Consider the following 15,983-nt stretch of genomic DNA (forward strand, 5'->3'; position numbering starts at 1 on the left):
TTGTCCTGCCTCACTTTCCACATGCTTCCATATTAACAACCCCATTATTCTGGAGAGAGGTCTTGTACAAGTTCTTGCCACCCAATAGAAAGGAGGATGGGACCAACCAGGTCTTGGTCCCATCTATCCAAGAGTATCAACGTGTCCCATCGACTGTAGACCTATGTTTTTCCTGGCTCATGCAATGCCAAAAGCAGGTGAAACAGTGCGGAAAATAAGTCAAAAAATCCATGTTTCCACATATCTGAAGGAAATGTACATGAAAACTACCGATGTTAATTACCAAAACGACATCTCTCATCTTTTAATGAGACTCATTGCTGCAGGGAAATGCAAATCTTCTGCACTTAATATAATAAGGATGGGAGAGACATCTGCACTGGGCGTTTATGTGGGAGCAATTACGGCTGCAGACTTTTCTTTAACTTCTGGTGAAATGGGTTAAGAAGAATCAATTAATAAATACTTCAATAGTATGCACTGCAAATTTTATTTTTTTACCCATTGAAGGATCTGAAAACACTTTGATCCCCACGAAATCCTTTAAATATTTCCACTTAGGTTGATACTTAAGGCGGCATTAAATCATCATTTAAACATATTAGCCCCTGTTTCCTTTGCCTTCCGCATAAAGCCAAGAGATTCATCACTATTAAGGTGAGACCGGGCTGTTGCTGGCTGAAGCCGGGTTGGGGATCCAGACACTGCAGATATAATCCATCTCCTTGACACTTGCAGCGTCTCGTTGTGAGACTTGCAGACAACACTGTCTGCTACCCTGCGAATGTCACTGAATACAAATAGAAAGGAGATGATCATGTCTTCAGATTCGTCCTGTGCTCGGAATACATATACGCGTCAGCTGTAAATTCGCCTTCTGCGCCGTATTCCGTCGGGTACTTTGTAGGATGCTGAAGATGTAAGATAAATATTAATATGGTTTGTCACTGAAGCCCATCGCCATTTGCCATATGCTGCCTCACAATAACAGATAACAAATAACTTACCGTATTTCCTGTACATTTTTCCCTATTGTATCATTTCTTATGAAATATTCTCTTTTGGGAGGAACTGCATGGGAAGACAGTCCAAAGGATAGGTGATAAGATGTTAGAATGCAGTGGCCCCACTGCTGGGGACCCCTGCGACCTCTGGGCCGGCAGCTGCGGCGTCCAGAACACAGGAGCTTGCAGCTTCCGCATTCGTACATTCGTGCATAGCCATCATGCCTGCTTCCATAGACGTGAATGGAGGGGGCATGCCGTCCGGCATCGCCATTTATCGGTACAGAGTAGAGGAGTTTGCTCTGTGCATCGAATGACAGGCGTGCTGCAGAGGAGATTGCGGGGGTCCCCAGTGGCTGGACCTCCACGATCTAACATCTTATCCACTACCCTTTGGATAGGGGATAAGATGTTTACAGGGGAGTACCCCTTTAAAGCGTTAGTGTTAGCTGCCCGATCTGACTTTTTCACTCTATAGACCCTAGGCCTCCAAACTGTTGAGCTCCAGATGTTGTGAAACTACAGTTTCCAGCATGCTGAGAGTTGTAGTTATGCAACAGCTGGAGGTCCACAGTTTAGAGACCTAGGCTGTAGCCTTATGCAGTGAAAGAGTCAGATTTAATTGACAGCTGGGGAGTGAAGTGCATGCTGCCATGCACTTCAGTCGGCTATTCTTCATGATCGTATGAGTATTGGAGGTAATTAAAGTTCCCAGAGCAGTGGTCTTCAAATTGTGGACCTCCCGATGTTGCAAAACTACAACTACCATTAGTCTAAGGCATAGGTTTCTAAACTGTGGCGCTTCAGCTTTTGCAAAATCACAACTCCCAGCATGCAGGGAATTGTAGTTTCACAATATCACAGATTGAAATCAAAGGCGAATGACCAGGGAGTCAGGAGTTTGTCTGGCGCAGAGAGGAACCATCAGACAGCCAGGTAAAATCAATGGATTTATTAGATGCAACGCGTTTCGCTGCGCATGCGCAGCGAAACGTGTTGCATCTAATAAATCCATTGATTTTACCTGGCTGTCTGATGGTTCCTCTCTGCGCCAGACAAACTCCTGACTCCCTGGTCATTCGCCTTTGATTTCATACCTATCCAGGAGGGCTGCAGTGGACCTGCCTTCATATCTTTTCTGCTTCTAACCTTGTTGTGTGTGGGCGCACAACCAACTTTGGTAAGCGGCTTGGGAATTACCTTCCCCTACCCCCACCTGCAAGATCTACTGATCCCGCACATGAGGCGCCTTCCTTCCTTTCTCTAAATATCACAGATTGAGGATCATTACAGTAGATGCTGATCTTCTGCTTGCTGTCAGGAAATTTTGGAAGTTGTAAATTTGCAACGACTGGACACCCACCGGATTGAGGATCACCTAGTAAATGTTGACCTGCCGCTTGCTGTCAGGGCATGCTGGGAGTTGTAGCACAAATCTCCAACTTTTCAAAGTAACCATGGTTGAACAAACCCATTTGCCAAAAAGCTGTTTAAAGGGGTTCTCCAAGGAAAAACAAATGATTTCAAATCAACTGGTGCCAACAAGTTAATCAGATTTGTAAATTACTTCTATTAAAAAATCTTAATCCTTTCGGTGCTTAATAGCTGCTGTATGCTTCAGAGGAAGTGGTGTAGTTCTTTCCAGTCTGACCACAGTGCTCTCTGTTGACACCTCTGTCCATGTAGGGAACTGTCCAGAGCAGGAGCAAACTTTCTGGCACCCAGTTGATATGAAAAAAAAAAATTCCCACCAGAGAACCCCTTTAAAGTGGTCATGGGATCGTCTGCTTGCTCTGATGTCCTTTTAGTAGAGGTATCTATTGGAGAGACTAAAGCAGTGTAGCCTCTTGAGTGTTTACGTCTGCTTGTCCTTGTATCCGCAGTGATACAATCAATAGCAACGGTGTAGGGACAAGACCTGGTAAAAATTCTTACAGCTGATCAGCTGGTGTGCCGAGAAACAGACCCTGGCCTAATATATAAGGCCTATTCTGAGAACTTTACAATGCTGGGTATCCCTTTTAAGTCTAAAGGCACATGCCCATTCTAAATTTCTGTCTCTACCTTCAGGTTTTCCATAAGTATTTGATGACTACTGAATTGTATCTTCGTGATAAGCAAAACCAGGGGCCAGTGGGCAATTACAGCAGCATTAGGTCGGACTCACAGACTGCTCCCAGATCACCTCCAGCGTGGCTGGGCACACATACAATGGGAGGAGGGAGGCAGACTACAAGCCCCACCCAAGTTGGCTGACATGTTGCCGGACAGGTGAACCTTAATGCTGCCTATAATAGTAATAAAGGCGCATTAAATGTGGAGTTTTTACACCTCCAAGTATAAGATTTAAACAACAAAAATGAGGAGGTCTCAACTGGCAGGCAGGAGGTACTCAACCCCAAATTCGGTTGTGCATTTATCCTGGGGGAGCAGATCCTGCCCTTGTGGTCCATTGCTAAGGGCTATCCACAGCATAAAATACATACAATGTGGGATGCCTGCAACAGACTACAAGTGCCACAATGGCATCCTGCACCCGATAAATGGTGTTGATGTGTAACAATTAGAATAATACAATACAGGAATTTAGGTGCACTACTGTGGTAGATGTAAACAATGACATTGGCTAACCCTCAACACTGATGTTAAAATTGAGACATTAGCCAGTATATCCTTATATGAAGGACACACCAGAGCCCGCACACCATGCCAAGGTTTCTCAAGTGGCTCGGGACCTAACACTAACCTATCTGTGCATGATAAGCAAAACCAGGGGCCAGTGGGCAATTACAGCAGCATTAGGTCTGACTCAGGTGTGGCTGGGCACACATACAATGGGAGGAGGGAGGCAGACTATAAGCCCCGTGCCACTTGAGAAACCTTGGCGTTGGTGTGCAGGCTCAGGTATGTCCTTCATATAAGGATATACTGGTTAATGTCTCAATTTTAACATCAGTGTTGAGGGTTAGCCAATGTCATTGTATACATCTTCCACAGTAGTGCACCTAAATTCCTGTATTGTATTATTCTAATTGTTACATATCCACACCGTCTATCTGGTGTAGGATGCCATTGTGGCACTTGTGGTCTGTTGCAGGCATCCCCCATTGTATGAATTTTTATGCTGGGGATCTCCCACAGCAACAGACCACAAGGGCAGGATCTGCTCCCCCAGCATATATGCACAACCGCATTTGGGGTTGAGCACCTCCTGCCTGCGAGTTGAGACCACCTTGTTTGAATTGTATCTTCACCATTTATCTCAAGAACATCCATATGGTTACTTTCTTTAAGGAATAAGTTTAGTTACTGCTGCTAGGTTAGTTGGTCTAGAAGGAAGGTGGTAGAGTTTATAGACAACTTAACATATGGTTGTTCCATAAATAATTTCATAATACATCTTTATATGGGTTAGAAATCTGTGTTTTTTTTTTTTTTTTAAACACATTGCTTCATATTCCCAGCCAAAGAATGATAACATTCTAGCTACCTTCAGCCACCACTAGAGTGTGCTTGTGAGCTTACTGAAAACAGATTTTTAACTGAGATGGATAGGAACTGTATTAATTCATATGCAGTTCGCGCTTCCTGCTTTTGTTTCTGTTATGTATATTTTTGTAGTTTCTTTGCCCTCCTTCACTATTGTTTCCATTTTATACTCCTCCCCCCTTCTTTTGCCATATCAGAATACTCTAAGTTTTGGGAAAGTGTGAGAAGAAGCTAAAGTCCCCCATTTCTGCGTATTGTCATATGTCCAGAGAGAAGGCGCTCCATCTGTATATAATGTAGGAAACATGAATCAATCAAAATATAACTGGAGCCAAATGTTCATATGAGAATATGCCTCACACATCATTTATCTAGAAAACAAAAATATACTGTTGGATGGTATTCAATATCCTCAACGCTGCGGTAGAGCAATCCAAAAGTTACTACTGAAAATATGACTTTTTCCTTATTTCGGGGATGAGTGACACTGTGTTTTCGTGATCATACAGTCAAAAAAGACTGTGTCTGCCAGTACGTGAAGATGTTTGCCAATATGCTTTTCTACCTCGGGAGCCAATTCTTCTAATTGATTTCAAAACCTGGCAAAAATTCATCACCTTTAAGTGTCTCCATCCTGTGCTTTATTGAGAAGATAGAAATATCCAGACAAGGTAACAAAACAAAACAAAACAAAAAAAAACAGTACTGAGTCTACATAGAGAAAGTACAATCACAATCTGGCGTGCTTCAACAGAGCAAAAATAACAAACATTTACACAAATCAATTTGATAGTAGTGGAAAAATGGATGAACAAAGCACGTACAAAATAGAGAAGGGTACGGGGTCACCTTCAGAGCTATGCAAATACTTCTTCCTTCAGGATTTTGTCTGACAAAATAAAATGATAACATTGAATGTGCTTACTGTGCTGTATAAAACAAAGATACCCTCAAGACGGCCATGCACATTATTGTGAATGTAACCACAGAAGCAGCCAGCCATGTAGTGTGTATGGTCGACCTCCCCACTCTGTCCCAACAGATGATGTCATAGAGGAGAAAGATCAGGCAGTTGGATCTCAAGCTGCCTAATCCTTTTCATCTCAGGGAAGATAAGACGCCTTTAGAGGTGTATAGAAGTGGCTTTCATCCTAAGGAAAACACATGCAGGCTTGCTGAGCTAAGTGAGCATGTGTATGGGCGGAGGGTTGGGACAGATAGCTGTGGGACAAATGAGTGCTTAGCAGAAAGGTATCTGATATGTATCTAGAATGGTGCAGTTTACGAATAGAAGAATGTAAACTGTCTCTCTAGGGCCACCTAAAGATGGCGGCTGTGTAGTCCTACCCTTTTCAAAGCTTTGAAACAAGACTCCTATTACAATGCATTCTGACTCCCCCCCCCCCCCCCCCCATTTTGTTACATTGGTATCTTGTGTTAAATATCCCAAAATTACGGTGTCCACTTTAGGATTTCGTCAGTCATCAGCCGTACCTCCGTCATCCATCAGGCAAAACAACGTCCCGCCTCCTCCCTCGGACCAATCTCCGTCAGGCGCCAGCCGCAACTCCCTCCTCCCTCCTTTGTCATCCTAAAGTCTCTCATCCAAAACTCTTTCATCCTTAAGTCTCTCATCCAAAACTCTGTCTTCCCTCAGATGAAAAACCTTCCTGCCGTGTAGCAGAGCCGAGTCAGTGTCGTCTCTCTGCTATACGGGTTCTGCTGTACATGCTATTCAATGTCGATTCTGCTATACAGTGCTGCTCAGCATCGGCTCTGCTATGCGGCAGGAAGTTGCGTCTGAGGGAGAGTCGTCTGAGGCATGATGGCGTTTTGGATAAGGGACTTTTGGATGAGGGAGTTGTGGCTGAAGGATGACAGCGATTGGTGTGAGGGAGGAGGCGGGACACCGTTTCGCCTGACGGAGGACGTAGTTGCGGCTGAGGACTGACTGTGATTGGTCCGAGGGAGGAGGCGGGATGCCGTTTTGCCTGACGGCGGACGTAGTTGCAGCTGACGACTGACGGCGATTGGTCTGAGGTGGGACGTCGTTTCACCTGTCGGAGGACGGAGTTACATCTGATGACTGACGATGTCCTAAAATGGAAACCATACAAAATAGTGTTTTAACCTACAGTATACTTGTGCACTCAATACCCTTAAATAAGTTTAAACAACATTTTAGAAATCTTTGCATATGTATTAATAAGGAAAAACTTTAATTTTACATAGACATAAGTATTTAGACCCTTTACTGTGACACTTAGCTTTAGCTCCTCCCATTTCTCTTGATCATCTCTGAGATGTTTCTCCACCTTGATTGGAGTCACTTGTGGTAAATTCAGGTGATTGGACAGGATTTGGAAAGACACAGCCTTGTCTATATAAGATCTCACAGCTGACAATAAATATCAGAGCAAAAGCCAAGTCATGGAGGGAAATACCTGCCTGTAGAGCTCGGAGACAGGATTGAGTGAAAGCATAGATCTGGAGAAGGGTACAAAAACATACAGTGGTCTCCAAAATTCTTAAATTGAAGAAGTTTGGAACAACCATGATTCTTCCTAGTGCTGGCTGCCACCAAACTAAGTAATCATAGAAGAGTCATGATTAGACAGGTGACCAAAAACCCAATGGTCACTCTGGCAGCCTCTACAATCTGGACTTAATATTAGAGAAACATGATTTTCTGGTCAGATGAAACTGTGATTAAACTTCTTGGCCTCAATTCTAAACTTGATGTCTGCAGGGACTGCTTCTCACTTGCCTTTTGCTGTTCATTGTCAACCGGCCTCTGATCCAGGAGGTAGATAATGTATAGTTTTTGTGGGTTACATTTGAGAGATATATTTTTGTCTACAAACCTTTGTCCCACGTGAAGTAATTACAAAGTAAGAGCTGTCATGACCTAAACAGTAGACACAGAAACTCCTCCGAAGCCCTAAGCAAAGGAGGACATGACTTTGACTTCTAGCCCCTGTAAACTTGCCTGTATGGTAGTATAGATTTAAGCAACAGTGGTTCTGCTTCAGTCCATGTTTACATGACGTAAAATGTGCAGAATGTCCACCTGAAAAATGTCGGTGGACATGTCAAACATTTGAATAATCTGCCAGGCGCTAGGGCCACTCGGAAATGTACCATCCCATAGACGGCAATGCATTTCCGAGCAAAATCCGCAAAAAGAATAGACATGTCTGCCACGGAAATTCCACTGTGTGAATGGTGCAACAGAATCCTATTAAAATTAATGTGATCAATGTCCGTGTGGAATATTGAGGCAGAATTCCACGGGGACATACCCTTAGGAGGAAAGGGTTTATGGGTGTCGAGTATATTTCTGGGAGGAGATTGGGGTTTTAAGATGTAGATGTAACTCCCTGTCTGAGCTCTCTTTTCCTCTTTCCTTTATAGAAGATTTTTCCTCTTTCTCTCACAGAATATCTGGTGAAAACATTTCCTTTCCACCCTCCCTGTTTTAATCTTTCTTCTACAACCGTTTATCTACTACCTAAATCATGATGCATGTTTGTATCTTTGTATGTCTTTTTAATTGCCATTGTATATCCATTACCATGTACAATTTTATTTTAATGTAATGAGTTACAGGTTGGTACTACCCTCTAAGCCCAAGGGAAGTGCAATTCTTTGGCCTTGGTTCCCTAGAGATTTCCTCCACAAGGGGGGTTTCTTCTCCTACGCGCTAGAGGATGTTTTTTTGTGAGTCAAGGAATTGCTTTTTTAGCCAAATTTTTATAGTTTTGCCATAACATGTAGTTTTAGGTTATACATTCCTGGCTTTGCCTTAAAGGGGTACTCTGCCCCTAGACATATTATCCCCTATCCAAAGAATAGGGGATAAGCCCCCTCCAATAGACTTGGATTGAGGGGGCGGAGCACCCGATGCTCTAAAGGAATGTCACGAGCCTCTGCCCTGCATCGTCAGTCATCCGGCACCAGATGTCTGGGGTTCCGCAGTTGAGATCACGGGGGTCCCCAGTGGCGGGACCCCTGCGATCAGACATCTTATCCCCTATCCTTTTGGATAGAGGATAAGATGTCTAGGGGTGGAGTACCCCTTTATTTGAACAAAACATGTATTAAAAAAAATACGACACATTTTCTACAGGAGTCAGGTGGATGTTGCAGGCAAGTTATGGTGGACTAAATTTAAATAGTAGAGCATGTTAAAGCTCATGGGCCGGCATTTATCATTGTAGGTGTAAGTGAAGCATTTATCATTGTAGGTATAAGTGAAGCATTTTTAATGCACCAAATTTATTAAATGTTCACAGAGCATAAATGATAAATTTTGTGCAGGTCACATTTTCTGAAATGTCTCTCTTCACAAACACCAAAAAGCTAAGCTAAGTCTGGGCTGGTGTAGTTTTAGAGACTTTTCAGTGGCTTTGCCTCTTTTTTGTGCCTTTTCACAAAAAGGCGCAGTTAATAAAACTCTTCCATATCATGTGTATTGCCAAAATCAGTGGATTGCAACTCAAAATCAGCAGAAATGTGTAAACCAAAAGGCGCTAAAAGGGCAAATAAACCCTGCTTGCGCCTTTTTTGCGCCTTTTGTAGGCACAAAAAACAGTCTAAAGACAATGATAAATGTCGGCCATGGATCTTGGAAGCGGTGAGCTTTAAGGATGTCGTAATGGGAACATCATTCACGGGTGAGCACAGTGGTTAAGCATAAGAATGGGGATCCTCAGTAGGATCATTGGTGCCCTTATGGTGTACTGGCTGCAAGTCAGAGCGTGTCACTTCTTTTCGGCTGTTTCGCCTAAGGTTGTATGTCAGAGAGCGGGGACCTCACCATATTCGTGAATCTCAGTGGCCTAGCATTTCACCTGCATCCTGAGTTTATTTTAGACCTGTGATTTCAATAAAGCTGTAGCCATGTTTACACCCTTAAAGTGTATGTGCATTTATGTGGGTCCTTCACATGTCCAAAAAGTCATCCATGTGATCTTATTTGGTGTTTTTATCGAATGTTGTGTAGAAATTGGGGGTCATTCATATATTTACAAAGCATGTGAAAATAAAATACATTAGCATATTCAATAGCCTTTCCCTTTGCCAATGAGGGATCATCTCAAGTATACTGAAATGATGGTTTTGCCATCTGTTGGAAAGGAAGAACTAAAAGATCAGGACAGATTATATACGTATCAATGCCAGTTCCTTTAGTGTTGTAAACATATAGTCCCTCATATATAGAGAAAGGTGCCAAGTTTTGTATGCCTACATGCCAAGTGGACTGAACGATGCCAATATCTAGTTGGGCACAAATGATCAATGATCACCTTTCGAAAATAATCTGGAGAACTAGTATAGGTTACGTCTTATATACTGTATCTTGTATGTTTTCTGTCAGATCAATTACCCTGCCTGGCTGGATAGTCTATGGATGAAAGACACACAATAAGCAGAATTAAAGGCTGGCATGGTATATCCCTTGTGGGCGACAACCAAGCAGACACATGATTCTGGAGTCCATCCCAGCCTTTCTGGCTACTGATGCCTTTATAGAACAATAGCAAGCTCGAGAATAATGTATAATACAAGAACTACAATAGAATAAACTCATTATTGAGCAATAACATTGAGTAATGAGTGTTCTGGGAAGTCCAGTGACTCAACCCCTGCTGTATGCTGTGTGAAAGAAGTAGATTATGCCAACGTGAACACATTTGCCAGTTATTAGGCTCATTGTTCAATAGACTTTACACACATTAGATATATGCAACCACCTGTATAGTAAATGTTATTATGCATAATAAAAATGGTTAGTGTTTTTTAGGATACACGAGTACTGAAAGTAACTCGCTAAATTTCAGCTGAATTTGATGCATACAAAAACAAAAAAATCATGAAAATGAACAACCTTTTTGTGATCTTTCATGCCTTCCTTTTGTTTTTAATGTAAACTATTTGCTCTGTTTTTTTAGCCTAGCTTCCTGTTTGGTGTACAAGCTGTAACTGCTTTCCTGTTCCTGTGTACTTTATAGTCGGGAATTTTGCCAAATCTATCTACCTACCACTTTGTGGAAGGGGTATAATTCAGAAAGTGTAGTTGTAGGGAAATAGAGTTAGCTAAATTCATGGCTAGAGTTTACACAGGAAAAAAAAAATCCTTTACAAGATGTACACCATGCCCCAGAAGAAGCTAATGGAGTGAAACATTGGGTGGTGGAGGCTTACTTATTACATCCTTCCACTTGGTAATGATTGATGTTATTCTCTTTTCCCTAATTTTTATTTACCATTAGACTTTGCCATATAATCTATATGCACTTTGCCATTTATTTGTGTAAATGGTTTTACAGCAAATTGAGAATTATTGTTTATGTCCCCCTTAGTTTTGACTATCTTACAGTCTAATGGTACATGTAAGTCCTCACTTTTGTTCGGTTCTTACCAGTAGTGTGTGGTGAGCCAGTACAGAGTCACGTATTCCTCTGTACTAGCAAAACACACAAGGAATCCACAGTGACACCTATTCAAATATATGGCCATGACTGGCTACATAGTACCTTACTAGATTCTATTTTTAAGGCGGAAAAACTCAATTACAATAGATACACAAGAGGAAAAAAAACTGGAGTTCACAAAGTTACGCTCGAATAAAACAAATAATTTTATTGATGTCACAATTAAAAACAAGTATATGGACAGCAATCTCAAATATTGGACCGATGGAGGGCCACAAAAATGAACCCGGGCAACCGACAGAGAGCTAGTAAATGTATAATAAAGTATAAAAGTGCAGAAAGCAAAACTGAGTGGAGTTTTATATGCAAATTGGGTTTGATATATAGTGCTGGCTATTCTAATTCCATGCAGTAAAAAAAAAAAAAAAAACTGAATAGTGACCTTGGATCTGTATCCCACACAACATATTTTGGGTTTGTACAGTTTACCTTACATGAAATAAATATAATGAATTTTTGGACAACAACAAAGAAATGTAGAATGAATCACACTCACCATGGATATTCCCAAGAACAACGATCCTTTAATGCATAGATAGTGATAGCAAAGTCTTACAGGAAGGTAATTTCCATCAAGCGGGGAGTGAGAGCAGCCGCTCTCGAGACGCAGGGGCACACAGGTAGGAGACGACTAGTTTCGCGTCAGAACGACGCTTCTTCTGTCGTTCTGATGCGAAACTAGTCGCCTCCTACCTGTGTGCCCCTGCTTCTCGAGAGCGGCTGCTCTCACTCCCCGCTTGATGGAAATGACCTTCCTGTAAGACTTTGCTATCACAATCTATGCATTAAAGGATCGTTGATCTTGGGAATATCCGTGGTGAGTGCAATTCATTCTACATTTCTTCGTTGTTGTCTATACAAGTCTCTTGCTGGGTTGAAGCCGCACCACACACTCCCCTACCATATAGCAACAGGTGTCCTTGTTATAGCAGCCCTGTTCCATACCTGTTTCTACGGCTACTCCATTGCTCTGCAGTGCCTGGACGCTATCCCGTTGTCTTGTATAGTGTTCTATAATAACTTTTTGCATGTGAGGGTAGACCATAGCAGTATGATCTATACAACCCCAATGATGACCCTGCCCACAGGAGGAGCAATCTCAATGGGAAATGTTCCCTTTAAAAAGGATTCCCAAAAAAGACACTCATTACCAATTCACAGTATAGGTGGTGATGAGTATTTGATTGGTGGGGCTCCAACCGCTGGGACTCCATAGATCACAAAATAGCATATGGCTGTACTTGGCTATTTCTGTCTGGCCATTTTATGGTAGATTGCAGTTGGTCAGACCACTACTCCATTTAATGGGGTTGAGGGGGTCATGATCAGTTGTGGTCTCAGGGGTCAAACCTTCACAATCCCATAGAAAGGTGATAGGTGTCTTCTGTGGAAAAACATCTCGTAGCATTAAGTTTTTCTTAAGTTTAGCAAAAATTAAGTCAGATCCACAATAGATCTATTACTTCAGTACCAATAACCCTTGACCCCATGTTATTCATCATTACAAGTCATTTATGTGTGTTTTATCAGCCAGACAATACATTACAGACTATTTTGGTTGCTACTGGAAACAATACATTTTTCTGTTTCAATAGTTTTCAGATCCTGTGCATTCATCTGTATATCAGACTGACAGGTCTAATGAGAAGTCTGTGATGAAAACAAGGTACTTAGTTTATTATCATGGAAAAAATCCTAGCAAACCTTTCAAATGTTTATGACAATTTTTTCCTATTTAAATCTCTTTTCGCATCCAGCTGTCAGACCTCTGTGCTGTCTTTCTTGCTGTTAACATCCTCATTAGGTGCTTGTCAGAGATAAACATGCGGCAAATAAAGGCAAATTTATGATATTAAATGAGACACATGGGATGAAGGCATCGTGTATGATATGGGGCTGTGGACATAGGAAGTTGTATTTACTTACTGTGGGGGATTAGCATTGGGAGAGGTAGGCACAGCGGGTTTAGAACAGATAAAGACAGTCACACAACATAAAACAGGACTCGTCGGTGGTTATTTAATCATCAAAAAACTTAAGAAAGAAGCCTTTTCAAATCAGAAAACCTAAAAATTATCTGGTTCATCAACAACAGTCCTATTGCTGGACCACTATAAAACAAGATCAAGGACAGGTGTTCTGAGCAGCGCTTCGTGCAGCACTCAGGAAAGCTGGGTTATTTGATCGGCGCAGATTAGGATGGAAGAAATCAGCAGGGTCGGTTCTGATCTTGATGCAGAATGTCAGCTTTATGATACAACTAAAGACAATGTGTTTCAAGGGGTTGAACCCCCCTTTCATTGAACGACCTGACGAAGAGGGGTTTAAATGGGCACTGTCATCATCTTTTTTTGATAATTTGTAGTACTTATGTACTACAACATATCTCTAATATACTTCTATTTTTTTTTCTGTCTGTAAATTATTTAAATTCCATCTTGAAAATCCGGTCACTAGGTGTCTCCCTCCTGGTGGCCGGCTGCAGAGCGGGTGACGTCACAGATGAATTTGGACTGTTCCCGGCTCGGCATCAGTCCGAATTCAGTCAGCCTGCGCTTGCTCCCTGCTGGTCAATCAGACAGGTGAGAGCGACGGCTGTGAATGCCGTCCCCGCCCCGGCATGTACAGTTTGGTGGCAGCTATTGGCTGTCAGGGCATGCTGGGAGTTTTAGTTTAGCAACAGATGGAGGCACACTGAGGATTAGAACTAACAGTATGCCTCCACCTGTTGCTATACTACACTGGGGCATACAGAGGGTCTACGCAGAGGATTTTATTTATATAGTTTTTGTTTTAAAGACAAACCACATTATATTTCATTTTGGTCCCGAGCTCGGCGGCGTAGAATAGCATGGCAGGTGGGCGATGCTCCTATACTCCTCCTCCCTGCATAACATCTGCACTGCTAAACAGGGAGGAGGAGACCCTGGAGCAACCTGCTATTGGCCGCTCATCTATGCGCGCTCCAGACGGGAGCGCAGAATAAATGAGCTAAGGGCGGAAGTTGGCCCCCAGCAGGCTCAACGTCACTGATGCCTGCTGGGGGCCGACTTCCGCCCTTAGTCTGCCTGGTAAGTGAGTACACTACCATGTAGACAAATAGACATTTCTAATACAGTAAAAAAAAAAAAATTAGAGGCAGGGAGGGGGTTAGGGATAGATGGGCAATAGGCAGGGAGGAAAAAAAAAATAAAGGATGGTGGGACATACTCTTTAACCTCTCAAAACATGTTGTCTTTAGTTGTATAATAAAGCTGACATTCTGCCAACCAGTCCAGTCTGTTACTCATTGGGTCTATGTAGATTTATCAATTGCTACTCATCTCACCCCCCCCCCCCCCCCACACACACACACACACAGGCACACACAATTGTATGAACCTTGAATAGAAATGAAACTATAGGAGCAACTCACCAAATGGGAGGAACAAACCCCAGAATGGGGCTCTAATCCCCCTATATTCAGAAATGCCTAAATGCAGACACTGAACTTCATTACTCTGTGTTATGATGAACCAATACTTAAATGTTAAGATTAAAAGTCTATATGTAACACAGTGGGGGAGATTTATCAAAACCTGTGGACAGGCAAAGTTGCCCAGTTGCCAATAGCAACCAATCAGCTCACTTCTTTCATTCTTAACAAGGCCTGTGGAAAATGAAAGAAGCGATCTGATTGGTTGCTATGGGCAACTGGGCAACTTTGCCTGTCCACAGGTTTTGATATATCTCCCCCAGTAAGATCATAAGATTATGTGCTAAGCCAAAACACATCATACATTTCTTTTTCTACTGGGCAAGTTTTTAATGCCAACTTTGAATAAAGAAACATGGTGTTTTATAAAGGTTTCATCATTTTGAAACTTTCTTCTGTTTCTCTAATGAAGAGCGCTGAGGTGTAGAAAGACTCTAGAATGAACCTTGGAAAATAAATGAAACTATCAGTGAAAGTCATCAAATGGGGGGAGGGAGTCATCAAGTTGGGACTCTAATCCCCATCTAACCATTAAATGCCTAAATATATCCATTAGATTTCCCTTCTGAGCGTAGGGATGAACCAACAATTCTCGCTAGTAGTGTAGATATTTATTGATAAAAACAGAGCTCAATGCATTTTGGGAAACATGGGACCGGCGTTAAAAAGTCATGCAAAATATGCCTTTCAAGACTGGAAGAGATGGGAGAACAAGTAAGTGAGAGGAGCAGTGGCACTTCAGGGCCACTGAGAAGAAAACAACAAAGAGTGGTAAAATGAAAAAACAAAATTGTATGAACCTTGAAAAGAAAATAAACTATTAGAGCAACTCACCAAATTGAGGAGAATCCCCAGGATGGGACTATAAACTCCCTAGATCTAAAAATGCCTGATTATACCACTAGGCTTCCCTTCTAAGTGTAGGGATGATCTGATGTTGGTTGCGTAGCAAGTTACTGGTAAAAACGGAGCTCAACACATCTCTGCAACCATGGCATTGACAATGGAAGCCAAGCTTAAAGGGGTACTCCACTGCTCAGCATTTGGAACTGTTCCAAATGCTGGAAACAGCGCCGGGAGCTTGTGATGTCATAGCCCCACCTCCTCATGACGTCACGTCCCGCCCCCTCAATGCAAGTCTATGGGAGGGGGCGTGATGTCAGGAGGGGGGAGGGCTATGAAGTCACAAGCTCCCGGCACCGGCTCCAGCGTTCCAAACTCTGAGCAGCAGAGTTTCCCTTTAATATGCCTTTCAAGACTGAAGAAGAGAGATGGGGAAATGAGCAGATGAGGGAAGCAGTGGCACTTGAGTGGCCCAGTCATTCTTCCAGGACACTGGTGGCAATAAATAACACTAATAGTTGGGTGAGCAGTAGAGTGCACATGCGTTATCTATAAAGTAAGGAGCTCAGTTAGTTTATCAGTCTAATTTAAACCTATGAATGTTTATTTTGCCCTTACTCATTGATATCCTCGGGAGATTTCCGCACCTCCCCCTTTTTCTTGTGGGCTTTCCTG

The 15,983-nt window shown here is 42.4% G+C and overlaps 1 long non-coding RNA gene across 2 annotated transcripts in view; it reads right to left on the reverse strand.

The window, feature by feature from the left end:
- Positions 1 to 497: 497 nt before the first annotated feature.
- Positions 498 to 15,983, reverse strand: part of LOC130357065 (uncharacterized) — a 53,589-nt gene continuing 38,103 nt past the window's right edge. Inside the window, exons 1-3 of one of the 2 annotated variants that reach the window (XR_008889095.1) lie at positions 14,406 to 14,515; positions 6,551 to 6,590; positions 498 to 911 (exon numbers count right to left, since the gene is read on the reverse strand). This is a non-coding gene — a long non-coding RNA (uncharacterized LOC130357065). Of the gene's footprint in view, positions 912 to 5,981; positions 6,591 to 14,405; positions 14,516 to 15,983 lie in introns of those variants that run through there. The other variant, XR_008889096.1, reaches the window with a different exon arrangement.

Source organism: Hyla sarda, chromosome 2, assembly GCF_029499605.1.
Source record: "Hyla sarda isolate aHylSar1 chromosome 2, aHylSar1.hap1, whole genome shotgun sequence".
NCBI lineage: Eukaryota > Metazoa > Chordata > Amphibia > Anura > Hylidae > Hyla > Hyla sarda.